The sequence below is a fragment of the Camelus bactrianus genome, chromosome 7, assembly GCF_048773025.1.
Source record: "Camelus bactrianus isolate YW-2024 breed Bactrian camel chromosome 7, ASM4877302v1, whole genome shotgun sequence".
NCBI classification, from domain to species: domain Eukaryota; kingdom Metazoa; phylum Chordata; class Mammalia; order Artiodactyla; family Camelidae; genus Camelus; species Camelus bactrianus.
Genome location: NC_133545.1, coordinates 85,325,528 through 85,343,874, shown reverse-complemented (window position 1 = coordinate 85,343,874; position 18,347 = coordinate 85,325,528). Strand labels below are relative to the sequence as shown.

Genomic DNA, 18,347 nt, shown 5'->3' with positions numbered 1-18,347 from the left:
TAAGAATTTATTCCTCAGTTATTGGCACTGAATAAATACAGTGACCCTCACGGGAAATGTCAGGGCCTTGGGAAGGAACTGCAGGATGCTGGGAAGGAAGAAGTCGGGGGTTGAAGGGCTCATGAGGAAGTCAGAGCCTTAAGCATAGTGGGTCAACCCTTAGGCATAAACTGACAGCTGTCAGAGCCAGACTCGGAGCTTGGGGTGAAGGTCAGTTTGGTTTTCTCCAGTGCGTTATTCTGCAGTGCTAAATGTAAGAGTGAAAGAATTACATACTTGGAGGTTTGGTCCTTGAGCATCCGTGTTAGTCAGTCTCCTTCTGGTACCTACAGGGAAACTGATGCTCTATTAAACAGGACATAAACTCCAGGGATGACTTTATTCTCACAATCAATCAGGAAAATTTCTTTCAAGTCCGACCAGAAAACAAGTTGCTTACTTTCCAGATCCTTGATATCTTTTCTGTTGTTGCTGGCTCAGACTGAGAGCAACACTTTAAAGCCATTGGCTTTAGAAAGCAAACATCTATCTTGTAACTAATTGAAAGCCACTGGTCTTTGCGGTGGGCCTTTCTCCAGACTATGGTACTTAAAAAAAGAAAGAAAGAAAAGAAAAGAAAAGTACAACAAAAATAGTAGGCTCAGCCCGAGGCCCGGCACCTATTTCGCCCTTGGAGAGCTACTAAAAACGATTCAGGCACATTTAATTCCCTTCCTACTAATTTCCTCTGATTCAGCTAGAAGGTGTGCCCTATTAGAATGGTGACTTTATATCCTCAGATTCCATCCTGCACCGGAGAAAAGTTTGGAAACTCATTCAAGCATGTTGTTTTAAAAGAGGGGGGTTCTATATAGTGCACAGAGGATAAAGGGGAAAAGGGAGACACACACAGCACCGCACAAGGTACAGAATCCTTGCTGACCACCGCGTAAGACACAGGAATAATAGATATTGAGACATTCTTGGAAGATCCTACAGGAGTAACAGATACATACTGGTCTACAGCTTTTGATCTTGCTGGCAGGCTCTTTTTCTAGTGTTCTCTTTCTTGCTCTCCTCCAGACAAACTGACTTTTCTGCTGTAATGCTATTATGATATATGTTCCAGCAGTAGGGCCTTTGCATTAGATAGTTCCTCTGCCTGGAATGTTCTTCCCTCAGATAACTACTTTCCAACTCTCTGACATCCTTCAAGTATTTGTTCAAATCTCACCCCAGTGAGGTGGATCCCAGTCACGTCTCGTCCTGACCAATTCCCAGGTATGTTCCAGTCCTTGAAACATGTTTTATCTTTTCTTTATTCCATAGCACTTATCACCATCTGACTTCTTATAATTTATATGTTTATTATGTTTACTGTTCATTTATTATCTCTTCCTGCTAGAAGGTAAGCTTCATAAGGGCAACTATCTTTCAATATTCTTTTCACTGATGTACCTGCAACAGTCAGGTTCATAAAAGGCACTCAGTTATTATTTGCTGAAACAGTGAAAGATTTCAGCAATGTGATGGCTAAGGGTGTAAGCTGCCTGAAAGCAGGAGCACTGTTTCACTCAGCATTATGCATCTCGTGCCCATTTCAGAGCAAAACAAATAGGAGATATTTATGCAGTTTGTTGAATTAACAAGCAAAATAATAGAAAGGTGAATAAGCTTTTCACCAGGGATACAAATGAATTATGTATAATCAAAGAGAAAATGAGAAATAATTCAGTATGTAGATCTGAGAAATGTTCTATAAAATGTTATGTATTTGAGCTGAGTTTTAAAGTACTAGCATAGAGAAACTGTCCAGACTAAAATGGACCTACTGAGAAATAAATTATTAGTGAGACCTTGAGAGTCAACATACTATTTATAAATCTGGTAAAAGCTAGTAAATTAGTAATTAAAACAAAGCATGAAATTTCCTATCCAAGGAAAAAAAATTTACGTATCATACCTGGCTTATATTTAACTTACAGTATTTCCAGAGTTGCAACATGCATGAAGTCTGCTCAGTTACTATTTGAGAACAAATTATGAATGCTCAGGTTCATAAATTTTGACAATATGTGAGAAAAGGCAATACTGAAGTAAAAGAAAAGCTGAAATCTTGCATTTCAAAGAAATCTTCAAAAAACATAAAACATGATGGGACTGCTCTCTGGAAAAGTCTTCCCAAACATGAAGTTTTACTTAACTGCATTATAAAGAGATAGAGTCCTGAAATATTGAGAAGACCACCTTAAAAAGCTTCTTGTATAGCAAAGCAACATTACTTTACTTTTCCTCAGAGGCAAAATTTCCAACGATTCATGATTTTTCCGCTAAAATTTATGAAGCATCCAGCAAGGCTTTGAGTTTATTATTAAATAAAAATGTGAAACTGAAACATCAGGTCTAAAAATCTTAAGCTTTTGGGCTCATCTTTCAGTGTCTGGATTACTCCAGTACCACATTCCCATCCTTCAGTCTGGGCCTGCAAATTTCCATTAACACTGAAATGTAAAAAAAAAAAAAAAAAAAAAAAAAAAAGAAAAGAAAAGAAAAGAAAAGACATTATTGAGAGTTTCTAGAAACTAAGTCTACTCAGTAATTTTTGCCCAAGAAACCCTAATAATAATATCTACATCCTTTTTTTCAAATAAAGTATCTGAGAAGTTTACAAGCTCCAACACAGATATTTATCAAATCTTCCTTCTTTTCTCTGAGCTCTACCTGCTATAATCTTAGTTGCAAACCACTGTTATCTAGGTTTGGAGAGTTGCCTGACTCTCACTGTCAGATTGCAGCTGTGATTCAGTCAATTCCTTTTCAACATGCTGACAGCAGAGATCTTTCTGAACACACACCAAATCATCTTAGTCTCTCACTAGAACCCATCAACAGTTTGCCAGGGGCCTTGGAATAAATTTCACAGTAGTCAACATGGTGTGGCAGGTGACCCTAGAATGTCTAGTGCTGTCTTTAACTCCTTCACTCACCGTACCACCTTTCATTTGATCACATCACATCACTTGCTCTGATTACTTTCTTTCTTTGCCTGTTCACCTCACTGACAATGCAACCTTGTTGAAGAGAATTTGTGTATCTTATTCTGGAATATAATTGAATACTTAGTATTTATCGTTGTATACATAGATGAAGGAATTAACTGATTCGAAAGAAAAATTTGTCACTTTGTTTTCGTCAATGATTTTATGTAATGGAGGGAGCAGAATATGCCCCACCCCCAAAAGTGCCACTTTGGCATGTACAATATTTTGAGCTGAAGGCAATCAAGACCCAGCAGACTCAGAAAAGCTTTTTACCTCCCTCTTAACTGCCTAAAGGAACTTCAAAAGGGGCCCTGTACCAGGAAGAGAGCTACTTTATCTGAGAGATACGTGCATGGCAGGGAAAACATCTGTTTACCAAACATCTGCTCCTCTGATGGTCCTATGAACTGACCCCTCTTCTTTGAAGTCCAAGACCTCTACCCTTTTCCTTAGCTCAGAATGATACATAAGCATCAATCACCCAACTACTTTTGAGTCTCCTATTTTTATAGGACTCCTTGCGTTAAGAAGTTAAATTTGCTTTCTCCTGTTAATCTGTTCTGTGGCAAATTAATTATTAGACCAGCCAAAAAAAAGGAAAGAAGGCATTTTTTTCCCTTTCCTACAATAAATTCTACAGAATGAGAAGACACAAAAAAAGTAGATGGTGGAAGGTAAAACCTTTTTCATGTCCATACAAATAGCACAACCACACAATTCTGATTAAATTGGAATTACTCTTTCAGATGTCAAGAATGCCATTTGCTTTTATACTTGAACATCCATAAATGAAATACAGAAATCGTAATTTTGAAGGTTTACACTGGCCATTGTAAAAGTGTAATAAACACACAATGAAAAAATTATCCAAGGTGATACCCTGGCTCTACTTCTTTTTCCCCTCATTGTACTTTTTTTTTTTTCATTTTTATATATTGAGGTTAACTTACGTGCAATAAAATATGGAGATTTCAAGCATACAGATCAATGAGTTTTGACAAATAATGATATATTTATAATTAAAATATAGAACACCCCCCCCCCAAGAAATTCCCTTGTACCCCTTCTTGTCAGTGGCCCCACTGGAGTTGGGAAGATGAAATGAGTTAATCTACATTAAGCACAAAGGAAGCAGTATATTGGTCAGCAGTTTTTATCTTGCTACAAAATGTGCCTCCGATAACACTGGCTGTGCCTAAGGACTCAATGCCACGTGCAACCACCTTGGCCCACTGAGACCTTTCCACCTGGAGAGTCTCTCACCACTCTATCAGAAGCCTACGGCCCAGTACAAATGTCACCTCTTCCATAGACTGCCCACTTACCCCACCCACAAAATGGTTTCCCTTACACTCTCAGAGAACTTTCTTTGTGCTTCTTTGGAATGTCATTCCACTTGACTTCCTTCATTGTCTTTTCACTTGTCCCTGGTCATAGGATCTGAGGCCCAGGAACCTATACCCAGCTCAGTGCCCAGAGGGGCTGACCTGTGAAGCAGGGGCTTGCTCATTCTGCTCCAGTTTTGCTGTGCCATGGACCCGGCACTGCTTTCCAGACTGCTTTGAAGGCCGCCCAGGCTCTGCTCTCCACAGAGCCCTCCTGGAGAAGGACACCTGGCTCCAGCAAGTTTCTGTCCAATTTCCCCTCTCTCTTGTTTGGCTTTACACTGAGAAGCTGATAGCTATCTGTTGCAATCAATATAGAACCACGGCTTCATTCCTTGACTCTTCTGTGAGAAAGGTTAAACAAATATGCAGTCATATACACAGTTTTGCCAAGGGTCTGCTGAGTCATTTTTCCCGTCCAGACACACGAAAAGCTCAGCAGTTAAGTTGTCATCTCTTTGTAAGTGACAAAAAACTTATTTCAGGAGAAAAAATTCTTCAGAAAGGTCACATTTATTTTTTTCTTCTACAAGTCTTTGTCTATATATAGAATATAGAATTGAGTTAATTACCTTGAAGAGTGAGAAGTAAAAGGAAGACCCTCCTTTCCAATGGGGAGGCTCAGAATAACTAAAGAGGATTTCTTTAATTGCACACATGCCTTCAGTCTTTGATGTGACCCTCCCAACATCTCCTTCCTGGCATCCTCAAGGGCCCCCAGTGAAAAGCAAACACTCACTGGAGCCATCATTTGCCTTTGGGCTTTAAAGTGGAAGGTGGTCAAGAGCCAATAAGTAAATAATTCAATCCCAAAGAGACCCCACTGCCAGAAGTGTCGGGATACTGAAGCCAATTTAGCTCCTTGAATTAAACCTGTTTATTAATTAAATGCATGACACAGACACAACCAATACTTAGTTGTGTGCATGTCTACATACAATCCCCCAAAGTATCTGGAAATGAGTCAATACAGTGAGATTCGGAAAAAAAAAATTTGTAAAATGATTATAAATCAATAAAAAATGTTTAAAAAAAGTGCAAAAAAAAAAAAAAAAAGAAAAAGAAAGTCCTAGATTAAGAGAGAATAAATTAAAAATGAAAAAAAAAATACAGTGAGATTGATCTCTGAATACCACAATTCCATTTCCAGCCCTGGCCAAACTCATAATTCACTCATTCTCCTGCCCATAAAACATACTGTCTTAGCAACATTAAAACGGGTTTTCTGTACAGAGAGGAGTAAGATTTTATAATAAACTCAGTTAGAATTACCCCAAAACCACTCATCTTTTCTCAGAGATGAAAAATCTTACAGAATCTTTCACTGATTTCTCAGAACAAAAATTTTTTATTGTTACAGAGATTGGTATCCTTCACTCCCAATTTACTTTTGGGGGGAAAAACTGTGTTCATTGTATCTCTGTTGATAATCTCAAGCCAATTTGGTGAAAAATCATGAGACAATGCCACCTTCTATTCTCAGTGATCTACTCTCAAGTAATTTCCCTGACTTGGATTTCAAGTCAACAGGAATTAAGGAGTGCCTGCTATGTCCCAGACACTGGGCCATTAGGAGGGCTGCAAAGACATCAGACTAAAACACAACTTCTTTAACACAGGGGCCTCTGAAGAAATTACAGGTGTCCTGTAAACAATTCTCACACTGCATTCAGTGCTCTGCAGATCCGGATAAGGAAGGCATTAATTCTGCCTAAAGAAAATATTAGAAAAGGTACCCATAGCAGTGGGTGATGAGAAAAGCTGCTAAATTACCTGTGAAAAAAATGAAACTAAAAATAGCACATTCTACTTAGTGTAAAGAATTAGGAGCAGGAAAGGAAATTATGCTACTGTAAATGGAAATATAAATCATGGTTTTCATATCTCCTTAGACATCCATCACTATGTTTATGAATGAAATTCACTCATCAGTGCAAAACTTGATAAACTGAAAGCCCCATTTCCTTAACCAATATGGAAAAAATTACCATTGGTGTCTGAGACCCCCTCGCCCCAGAAAAACCACCGTTAAATGGCTAATTTTATTTTCAACAGACTTTTAATTACAAATCCCATTTCTTAATGATTACACAACTACTCAGATTACCTATTTCATCTTGGTTGAGCATTGGTAGTTGTGGTGTTTGAGGAATCGGTTTCTTTAAGTTACTAAACTTATAAGGATAAACTTGTTCGTAGTATTCTTTTGTTATTCTTTAAAGACTGCAGAATCTGTAGTGACATATATTTCATTTCTGACAGTGATGATTTGTGTCTCTTTTATTTTTATTAATCTTACTAGAGGAATATTAATTTTATTGAGTTTTTTCAAAGAATCAACTTTTGTTATATTGATTTTCTTATTTTCAATTTCAGAGTGAATGTATTGTTTCCTTTCTTCTACTTGCTTCTTCTGCTTCTTTTTAAGTTTCTGGAAATAGAAACTTAAGATTAATATTTTGAGATCTTTCCTCACTTGTAATGTAAACATGTATTGCTATAAATTTCCCTCTTGGTACTTCTTTAGCTGCATTCTATATAGGTTTGATAGGCTGTATTTTCATTTTCATTCACTGTTTAGTTCTATACTTTAAAATTTTTTTTCTTTTAGACTCACTCTTTGATTATGTGTTGCTGCATTTCCAAGTAGTTAGAGATTTTCCTATTGTCGGTTATTGATCTCTAATTTGATTTCACTGAGGTCAGAGGACACACTCAATGATTTCAATATTAAAAATTCATTGATGTTTCTGTTTTATGGCCCAGGATATGGCCAGTCTTGGCAAACAGTCCACGAGCACTTGAACAAAGTATGTACTGTATTATTGTGTGTGGAGTGTTTTACATATGTGAGTGTACAATGAGATTCTATTGGTTCATTCAATTGTCCAGATATGCTGTATCCTCATTGATTTTCCAATACTTCTATCACTTGCTGAAAGAGGAGTGTTGCAGTCCCCAGCCATAACTGTAGATATCCCTATTTCTCCTTTCAGCTCTATTTTCCTTTCACATTTTTCAGGCTCTGTTGTTTTTCATGGACATGATTAGGTTAGTTGTGTCTTTCTGGTAGATTGATCCTTTTATCAATATGCAATATCCCTCTTCAGTTTTAGTCATTTTCTTTGTTCTAAACTCTACATTACTGGATAGTCATATAGCTATTCCTACTTTTTTGTTATTAATGTTTGTATGGTGTACCTTCTTTATCCTTTTACTTTCAACCTATCTATGTCACTGAATTTAAAGTGAGCTTCTTTAAAAAGAATACAGTTGAGTTACGTGTTTTTTAAAATATACTCTGACCATCTCTATCATTTAACTGATGCATTTAGACCATTTATACCAAGGTAATTATTCATATATTAGGGGTTATGGTTACCATATAATTTTAGATTTGGCCACCTTGCTGCATGCATCCGTCGTTTGTTCTCTATTACTACTGAGTTGTGTCCTACTGTACCACAATTTGTTTTTTCGCTCACCACCTGAAGGACATATGAGCTGTTTTCAGATTTAGGAGATTATGAACAAAGCCATTGTAACATATGAATAAAGGTTTTTATGTAAACATAGACTATCATTTTACATGGGTAAATACCTACTAGTGAAATTGCAGGGTTGTAATGACAACTCTATGTTTAACTTCATGAGAAACTCATCAACTGGTTTTCAAAGTACCCGTATGATTTTTCATTTGACAAACACCATATGAGAGTTGTAGCTGATCCACATTGTTACCACCACTTGGTCACTGACCACCATGACCAGTAACTTGGATTCCCCAAAGTCCACAGGAGATGACCCCCACGGATTCCCACTGCAAAGGTTCTTCCCTATCACTGACACTGACATAGTGAATAGACTGAAACAGCTTGAATAATTACCTTCCTCTTGTTTGACACTAAGGTATATGAGCTTAGGAACTGTCTGCCTTGTTTAATGTTGTCTCCCCAATACCTGATATAATAAGGGCACAGTGTATGTATTTTTTGTTTGCTTTTTTTTTTGGGGGGGGTGTTATTTATTTATTTTTATTTAATGGAAGTACTGGGGATTGAACCCATGACCTCATGCATGCATGCTAAGCATGCACTCTACTATTGAGGTATATCCTCCCCCTTCAAGCTATCTTTTCAATGGAAATCATCTCCTGAGCTGTTGATTTCACTATACCTCACATTTTCTAATATTTTATAATTTCAAACAATCAATGAAGGACCTTCTTTTTTTCATCCTGCATCCTCATGGAGGAACCAAGATGAACAGAGTCACTCAGTAAGAAGGCTCAATCCTTAAGTGCAAGTACGGAACTAAGAAGGACCAAATTGGGCAGATAAGGCCTGCTTCTACGCGGTTTCCCCACTCCTTGTCACACAGCATCTAACTGAACAAGGGTCTATCTGTCTGAACACCTCTCCATGTGTTCCCAGTTAGTGACACATTCAAATCATTTTTGGGGATTTCGAATTTGATGATAATCCCCATCTGTCTGAATTAGGAACAAAAGTCACAATAGGACTCAGCAGGAGTACACACATTTCTATCACAGACTGCAGCAAGGCTTCAGGCCAACTGGGGGAAAATCAATTGCTAATATCTGTGACTGTGTGGTTGCTCTCCTTTTCCAAACACTTTGTGATGTTGCCGAGAAATAACTGTTTACCAGTTTTCTCATCTGGGGATGAAGAAACAGCAGCAGCCCTAAATGGCAGTAAGTATATATCTATCAATAATTACTCTAAATATCAATGGACTAAATGCTCCAAGCAAAAGATATAAGGTGGCTGATTGGATTTAAAAAAAAAAATCCATCTATATGCTGCTTACAAGGGACTTACTTCAGAGTTAAAGACACACAGACTGAAAGTGAGGGGATGGAAAAAGGTATTTCGTGCACATGGAAATGACAAAAAAGGATGGGGTAGCAATAATCATATCAGAACAATAAACTTTAAAATACACTCTATAACAAAACATAGAGAAGGGTATTATATAATGATAAAAGGATCAATACAAAAAGAGGGTATTATACTCATTGACATATATGTACTCAATACAGGAGCACCTAAATATATGAAGCAAATATTAACAGACACCAAGGGAGAAGCTGATAATAATACAATAATAGTGTGGAACTTTAACATCCCATTTACATCAGTGGACAGACCATCCAGACAGAAATATCAGTAAGAAAAGAGCAGTTTCAAATAACCAGTAACCAGTTAGACTTAATACATATCTATAAAACATTCCATCCAAGAACGGCAGAATTCACATTCTTTTCAAGTGCACATGGAACAGGCTCCAGGACAGATTACATGCAAGGCCAGAAAAGAAGTCTCAGCAAATTTATGAGGATTCAAATTATATCAAGCATTTTTTTCAGCCACAATGGTTTAAAACTAGAAATCAATTAAAGGAAGAGAAATAGGAGAAGCACAAACATGTGGAAACCAAACAAGCTACTAAAAAAGCCAATGGGCCAATAAAGAAATCAAAGAGAAAATCAGAAAATACCCCAAGACAAATGAAAATCTTTTGGATGCAGCAACAGCAGTTCTAAGAAGGAGGTTTATAGTGACAAAGGTCTTCTTCAAGAAAGAAACAAAAAAGTCTTAAAGAATTAGGAAAGTAGAACAAAGCTCCAGGTCAGCAGGAGGAAGGAAGTTATAAAGATCAGAGAGAACATAACTAAAATAGAGCCCAAAACACAAGAGAAAAGATTCATGAAACCAAGAGCTCTGAAAAGTTCTTTGAAAAGAAACAAAATTGATAAACCTTTAGCCAGGCTCACTAAGAAGAAAAGAGGACCCAAATAAAAGAAGAAATCAAAGGTAGAAATAGCAACCAATACCACAGAAATAACAACCAATACCACCAATACAAAAGAAAATCATAGAAGAATACTACAAATAGTTATATGCCAAAAAAATAGGAAAACCCAGAGTAAATGAACAAATTTCTAGAAACATACCAACTGCCAAGACAGAATTAGGAAGAAACAGACAATCTCAACAGACTGATCACCAGTGGTGAACTTGAATCTGTAGTAAACTCCCAGCAAACATTACGTCCAGGAACAGACAGTTTCACAGGGGAACTGTACCAAGCATACAAAGAATAGCTAATACCTTTCCTTCTCAAATTATTCCAAAAAACTGAAGAGAAGGAACACTGCCAAATTCATTTTGAAAAGCCACCATTACCCTAATACTGAAACTAGACAAAGACACTACAGAAAAGAAAATTACAGGCCAATATCTTTGATCAATATAGATGCAAAAGAAAAAAAATGGTTGACAAAATATTAGCAAACTGAGCCCCCCACACACACACAGATACATATATATATATATGAAGGATCATACACCAGGACCAAGTGGGATTGATTCTAGGGACTCAAGCATCATTCAATATTTGCAAATCAATCAATGTGATACACCACATTAACAAAAGGAAGAATAAAAATTATATGATCCTCTCAATAGATGCAGAAAAAGCATTTGGCAAAATTCAACATCCATTCAGGATAAATACCCTCATCAGAGCTGTATACAGGCAACATATCTCAACATAATAAACCCATTTATAATAAACCCATAATTACTCACGGCTAACGTCATACTCAACAGTCAAAACTGGAAGGCTTTCTTCTAAAATCAGGAACAAGACAAGGATGCCTACTCTTGCCACTTCTATTTAACATTAGCCATAGCAATTCAACAAGAACAAGAAATAAAAAGCATTCAAATTTGAAGGGAAGAGGTAAAACTGTCAGTACCTGCAGATGATATTATAGAGAAAATCCAAGTCTCCACCAAAAAGTTATTGGAACTAACAGGCAGATTTCATAAAGTTGTATGACACAAGATTAATATACAGAAATCTGATGCATTTCTATTCACTCATAATGAGCTATCAGAAACAGAAAGCAAAAACAATCTGATTTAAAATCACGTCATAAAGGATAAAATATCTGGGAATAAACTTAATTAATGAGGTAAAGACCTATACACTGAAAACTATAAGACATTAATGAAGGAAACTGAAGATACTACAAAGAAATGGAAAGATAGCCCATGAAGAATTGTTCATATTGCTAAAATGCCCATATTCCCCAAAGCAATCTACAGACTTATTGCAATCCCTATCAAAATACCCATGATATTTTTCACAGAACTAAAACAAATAATCCAAAAATTCATATGAAACCACAGAAGACCCTGGATTGCCAGAGTAATACTAGGAAAAGAGAACAAACCTGGAGGTATGATGCTCCCTGACTTCAGACTGTCCTGCAAAGCTACAGTAAACAAAACAGCATGGTACTTACACAAAAACAGATCAATAAAAGAGCATAAATAAACCCACCTTCCTATGGTCAGTTAATCTTTAACAAAGGAGGGAGGAATATACAACCGAGAGAAAATGTACGAGAGAAACACTCTTCCATAGTGGTGTTGGGAAAACCGGTCAGCTGCCTGTAAAAGAATTAAATTAGAACCTTTCCTGACACCATGTACAAAAATAACTCAAAATGGATTAAAGACTTAAATGCAAGACCTGAAACAATTAAACTCCTAGAAGAGAACATAGGCAGAACATTCTCTGACATAAATCATAGCAGTATTTTTTGCATCTGTCTCCAAAGGCAAAGGAAATAAAAGCGAAAACAAATGAGACCTAATTAAACTTGAAAGCTTTTGCACAGCAAAGTAAACCATCAACAAAATGAAAAGATTCAGAATGGGAGAATATATTCACAAATGATAAGACCAAAAAGGGGTTAATATCCAAAATACACACAACAGTTCATACAACTCAATATCCAAAACAAAACAAAACAAAAACCCCACAAAACATAAAAACTGGGCAGAAGATCTGGGTAGATGGCTTTTCAAAGAAGACATACAGATAACCAACAGGCATATGAATATGTGCTTACCACCACTAATTATTAGAGAAATGCAAATCAAAACCATAATGAGATCACCTCACACCATTTAGCATTACTTTTATCAAAAATGAAAACAAAACAAGCAAAACTCATGTTGGCAAGGATGAGAAAAGAGAACCCGTGTGCACTGTTGGTGGAAGCGTAAATTGGTGCAGGCACTATGGAAAACAGTATGGAAGATCCCCCCAAAATTAAAAGTAGAACTTCCATATGATCCAGCAATTTCACTTCTGGGTGTTTATCCAAAGGAAGGGAAATTGCTATCTAGAAGAGATACCTGCACCCGTGTGTTCACTGCAGTAGTATTCATAATGACCAACACATGAAAACAACCTAAGTCTCCATTAAATATCTGAGATATATACATATATATTTATGTGTGTGTGTTGAGTATATATACAGATACATAATGGACTATTACTCAGCCATAAAAAGGATGAAACTCTGACATTTGCAACAAAGTGGATGAACCTAGAGGGGTATTGTGCTTAGTGAAATAAGGCAGAGAAAGACAAATACTTTATGTTACCACTTATATGTGGAACCTAAAAAAAAAAAATAACAGAAACAAATCTATGTAACAGAGCAGAAACAGACCCACAGATAAAGAGAACAAACTAGTGGTTACCAGAAGGGAGAAGGAAGTGGGATGCGGCAAGATCGCTGTATGGGATTAAGAGATACAAACTACTACGTATAAAATAAATAAGCTACAAGGATAAGGAAAGAGAGTCATCATTTTGTAATCACTTAAACTGGAATATAATCTATAAAAGTATACAATCACGATGCTGTGCACCTAAAACAAATTTAACATTGGAAATCAACTACACCTCACTATTAAAAAAAAGAAAAGTTCTGCAGCCGAGGCAGAAATAGCACGTACCGGTTGTCTCCTCTGGGAAATGCTTCACAAGAGAAATGGGATTAGCCACATGACTGGTGATGAGTGCTGGCTCCATCCTGTACTAGCAGAAGGGAGCCAACACTTTAAGACCCCACTGGGGACAGGCACTTCATGGGTATTATTTAATTTCAAACTCAAAACAACGCTGAAGGTTAACTATTGTATTCCAAACTTGTAGATGAAGAAATTAAAGCTGAGGGAGACTAAGAAACTACACAATTATAATGCTAATGAGCATTATAAGCAGGGATTTGGACTTGGGTCTACTTGGATCCAAAGTCCATGTTGTCATTCTCCTCGCAAACAGCCTGCCCTCACAGAGGGTGGCCTTGGGTGAGTTACTCAAAAACTTTACGCTAACAAGTATGGAAAGAGGGCAGGCTTGGTCACTTAACTCTGAGATCTGAATCTACCGTCTAAGAACACGGTGAGCATCAGATGAGACAGGAAAACCACTTTTTAAAGTGTAAGTCTATCCTCCCTTGTAAAATATTTTTATTATAATGATGTCACCTTTGTCACAAAATTTATCAACATCACTTTCTCATGAGGTACCCATGGCATACTTCTGCACAAACTCTATGCCATTAGCAAAGAAGGCCAGCACAGTTTCCTGGTTTTCAGGTTATGATTTGCAAAGGATCGTTTCTCTGTGCCATGCCCCTGGTCACATCTATGTGACCAGCCTGCTGCCTCTTAATTGCATGTGCTGGAAGCCACAGCTAATTCAGCACAAGCTAAACCATTTTAAATCAATCTCAGAGTGGAAGAGCATCAGGGGATATTCCGAACAGTGCCACATTAGAGAAAACAGTTAAAGGAAGAGAGACCAGATAAAACAGGTGTGTAACGAATGCCTACCTTCTGCAAAGACTGGACTCAAACATGACTGTTAATATCCTTAAAGTTCAGAGCCTTCACAACAGGCTCTCCTCTTTCCCAGGACTAAAGGCAACATTGTTTTACAAAAGGTGCGGAGCTAGCAAGACTAAGCCTAGAAAATGGGGCATATGGTTAGAGCCAGAAAAACACATCAAATATGGAGTTAGATTTGTTCTTTTCTATTACACTATCATCTAAGTTTTAAGTTTATAATAATACACTTTATCCTTTTCCCATTTTAAATTCTACAAAGCAGGAGCATTAAGTGCATTCACAACGCTGTGAGACCAACACCACTGGTTTCAGCCTACTTCCTTCCACGAACAAAAAGCTTCTATCTAAAGCACACCAACGTCCTCCCTCCCCTGTAACAAGCCCTAATCCTGTTTCTCTCTCAGGGTTTTTACCTATACTGGGGGTGCACTATCAATAAGACCATCTACAAGATGGCTTTGTGTGCCCGCCCACATGGTTTAAGCGGGGGCTGGTGATGTTTTCTTTTGTTTTCACTTGAAATAGCATTTTTATTATTTAAAGGGAAATCCACGTGGGATAAAGATGGGACGTACACAATGAAGCCCTTTCAGTAACTCTGTGCATAACCTCGGGGGAGGAACCGCTCTTCCCCCTGTGACACCACAGCCCGAAGACAGAAGGGAGATGCTTAGCTCTTCCTGGGGCAAAAGCAAAACCAAGCAAATCAAGCAAGCAGCAAAAGCCAAGAAATATAGCCGGAAAGACAAACCACGACCCGGAAGAAGCATTCCTCAGAACCCAAGCTTGGAGAAAGGCTACACATCCCCGGGGTCCAAAAACCTCTCGAAACCCAGTGCTCTAACAAACACAACGCACACGGGCAGTTCCAACGGGAGGCAGAGCAGGTGGCCAGTGTGTGTCAGACGTGCCCGACCTCTCGGGTGAGGACACGGGCAGACGGACACACTGTGGAGACAGCACTGGTCACCACGACGCTGGCAGGTCTTTAGCCTGGTGACAGCCAGCCCTGGTGACAACGTGAGGAGGCAGAGGCCCCAGCAGATCCCCCGGAGGGACGAGAGGACAGACGTTCCTCTCCGGGGAAACAGTGTGCAGGACGCATCAAAGGGCCACAGGCGCAGCCCTTCCCCGGCAGTGCTGATCCTTACAGCTGACCCCACCAAAGTGCTCGCACAACTTGCAAAGAAGTTTTTTCTTCAGTAACATGAAAAGAATCAGTATGTCACCAAGGCATTTTCAGAAGTGACCTGCCCCGGGCCCTAACAATATAAATACGTAGATACGCAGATACGCACGTCAATGTACACGCACATACATCCAGGAAAAGAGACAGAGAGTCTGAAACACAGAGAGGCAGAGGGAGAGAGAGAAACAGAGAGAGAAACCGAGAGAGAGAGAGAGAGACAAGACAGGCGCTGAGAGACAGAGAGAGGGCGAAGGAACACTGGAGCTGGGCACGAGCAGAAGTCACGCCCATTTTCACACGTCACTCTGCACCTCAGAACCCAGTCCCAATGTCCATCCACCCTGCAGGGGAGGGTGTGGGGGGTCACACATGGACATGTGACCAGAAGGCATAAAAGCCGACCACCCACCTCCTGTCCGCTGGCGCAGAAACGACTCCTGGCCCTGAAGGGGGAGTTGGGTGCGTGGGCGCCCAGCACTCACCGTGCACCCCGATTGGACTCAAGTCCTCGTCAGTCTGACGTTACACAAGATGTCCAGAGGCGTGATGAAGGAGGCCCCCAGCTAGGGGTCAGCAACGAAGATAGCCCACCAGAGATTGAGTCTGAGGAACTTTCAAGCTGCACCGAAACATAGAGCGGCCCGAACACGTCAGAACACTGTCTTCTCTCTCCAGGACATGAGGGTTTCCCTCCATCCTGGGCTGGACAGCCCCTCTCTCCTCCCCAGGGTCAAAGGTACACTGCCAATTCTGGGGCCCAGGGACACCTCAAATCTCAGAGAGGCCTCTCCTCTTAAGGAGGATGCAGGACCAGGGCCAGAGGATGGGTCCAGTGAGGCCAAGGAGGAGGTCCCCAGCCTGGATTTTATCTTGGCTACTCAGTACTGCCTGATGTCCTGGGGAGGGAAGTCCCACAGCTCTGCCCCAGGGCCCTTAAGATTTCTCTGCCCTGCAGCTCAGGGGGCCCCCCATGCCCCCTGGCCCCTCCCCTCATAGAATCAGCCTCAGCCCAGCTCCTGCACCAGCTGCCAAGGCCAGGGAGCGGGTTGTGTGTGCAGGCCAGGGGTCTGATGACAAGCGGCCCCAGACCAAGCCTGACCTCGGGGTCTCTGGGAGACCAGCCTCGACTCCAGGGCTGGTGCGACCCTCACAACCAAAAAAGAGGTGTGACCCATTTGTCGCAGGGAGTGTGAGGAGGAGGAGGAGGAGGAGGAAGAGGCACTGCAACAAGTAATAACCCTCCAGTGCCAGCCCCCCAGGGGGCCCTCACGGGAGCTTAGGGGCTCTTTCTCACCCAGTGCTGATCCTGGCTGACGTAGGGGGCGGGGGGTCCATCAGGGCCAGGGTGGGGTGGGGTGGTGGGAGTTAGAGGGTTGGGGAGGTGGGTGGGAGCAGCACCTTGCGGTGATATATGTAAACTGGGAATAAAAATAAGTTTTGTTTGGAAATGTTCTAAGACCAGTTTAGTCTTATTCGTCTGTGCTGCTGCACAGAGAGGGCTCCTGAGAGGGAGGAGGAAGAGGCCCCAAGAGCTATGGATCCACAGGTGGCCGGCTACATCTTCCTCCCCATTGACACATGGTCCTCAGATGCTCCTAGGAGCCCCCAGCTCTCACTGTCCCCAGGAACCCCCACATCGTCTTTTTCACTCAAGTCTGCTTGGCCACAGGCCTCTGGGACAGCCCATAATCATCTGCATCCCTCAACAAACCAGGGATGGAGAGCTGTCTTTGTGCCTTTCAGACCTCTGGACACTAAGCAGTTCTCTAGAATGGAGCCTCGAGATGGCCCTGGTCTTTGGGGAGCTTCTCTCTGCTTCCCTGAAGCAGCCAGACCAGAGAGGAAGAGCCTTGGCCTGACGGACAGGACTTCATGCCTCTCGGGCCTGTCGTACAGAGAGCCTCCTCTAGTCTCCTGGGATTCCTGTAATGGGTGAAGTGGTGGAGGCAGCACCCTCTTAACCCCAAGGACACACGGGGGATGGGCCGAGAGGGAGTTCACGGTCGCCTGTAAAGGAGTGCAAAAGGGGAATGACAGTGGGTGCCACTGTGGGACTTGTGGGATTTATGTGCGGGGGCAGCACGACCAACTGAGGGTTTGTAACACGCTGGACTTTGACTGCTGATCTGAGCACTACTTAGTTCCATGGTATGTTTAGTTTCTGAAAGGTAATCAGGCTGTAAGCTTGACATCTGTACTGTTCTACAGATACGCACGTCAATGTACACGCACATACATCCAGGAAAAGAGAGAGACTGAAACACAGAGAAGCAGAGGGAGAGAGAGAAACAGAGAGAGAAACCGAGAGAGAGAGAGAGAGAGAGAGAGAGACAAGACAGGCGCTGAGAGACAGAGAGAGGGCGAAGGAACACTGGAGCTGGGCACGAGCGGAAGTCACGCCCATTTTCACACGTCACTCTGCACCTCAGAACCCGGTCCCAATGTCCATCCACCCTGCAGGGGAGGGTGTGGGGGTCACACAAGGACACGTGACCAGAAGGCATAAAAGCAGAGAGCACTGTGGGGCAGCCCACCCCAGAGGCCGAGATGAGACACTGGGCCTGAATCTAAACATGACAGAATGACCCAGGAGGTGGTATGCCAGCCAGAACGAAGTCACCGTTATATTCAATTTCTCCTCCCTCCCCCCCCCCCCGCCCCGACAGGGGGCTGGGAAGCGGGCGGCAAGGGGAGTGACTTTCTCCGGACCCCAGGGTAGACCCCAGCCTGTGTGGGGTGTGCTCCGCGCTCCGCCAGCCCTCTGTGGGGCCCTCCCTTTGCCGAGTCTGTGCACGAGCTCCCTGTGACGCCAGCCCGCGGGGCTGACAGGTGCGCTAGGTGTTTGTGGCTCTGGAGACACGATGGCTTCCCCAGGAAGGAGGGGCCAGAATGATCCCCAGTGTGCTGATGGGGGACTGAGGAGACCCTGAGAGGCAGGTGGCTTGTGCAGGGTGACAGCACTGCTGACGAGGGGGGGCCGGGTCCGAACCCAGCTGCATCCTCAGAGCTG

At 41.2% G+C, this 18,347-nt stretch overlaps 1 protein-coding gene across 2 annotated transcripts in view; it reads right to left on the bottom strand.

Annotated features, from left to right (window-relative positions):
• LOC141578203 (coiled-coil domain-containing protein 144A-like) overlaps positions 1–18,347 on the bottom strand; it is a 136,650-nt gene that overhangs the window by 101,877 nt on the left and 16,426 nt on the right. The window lies entirely within an intron of this gene.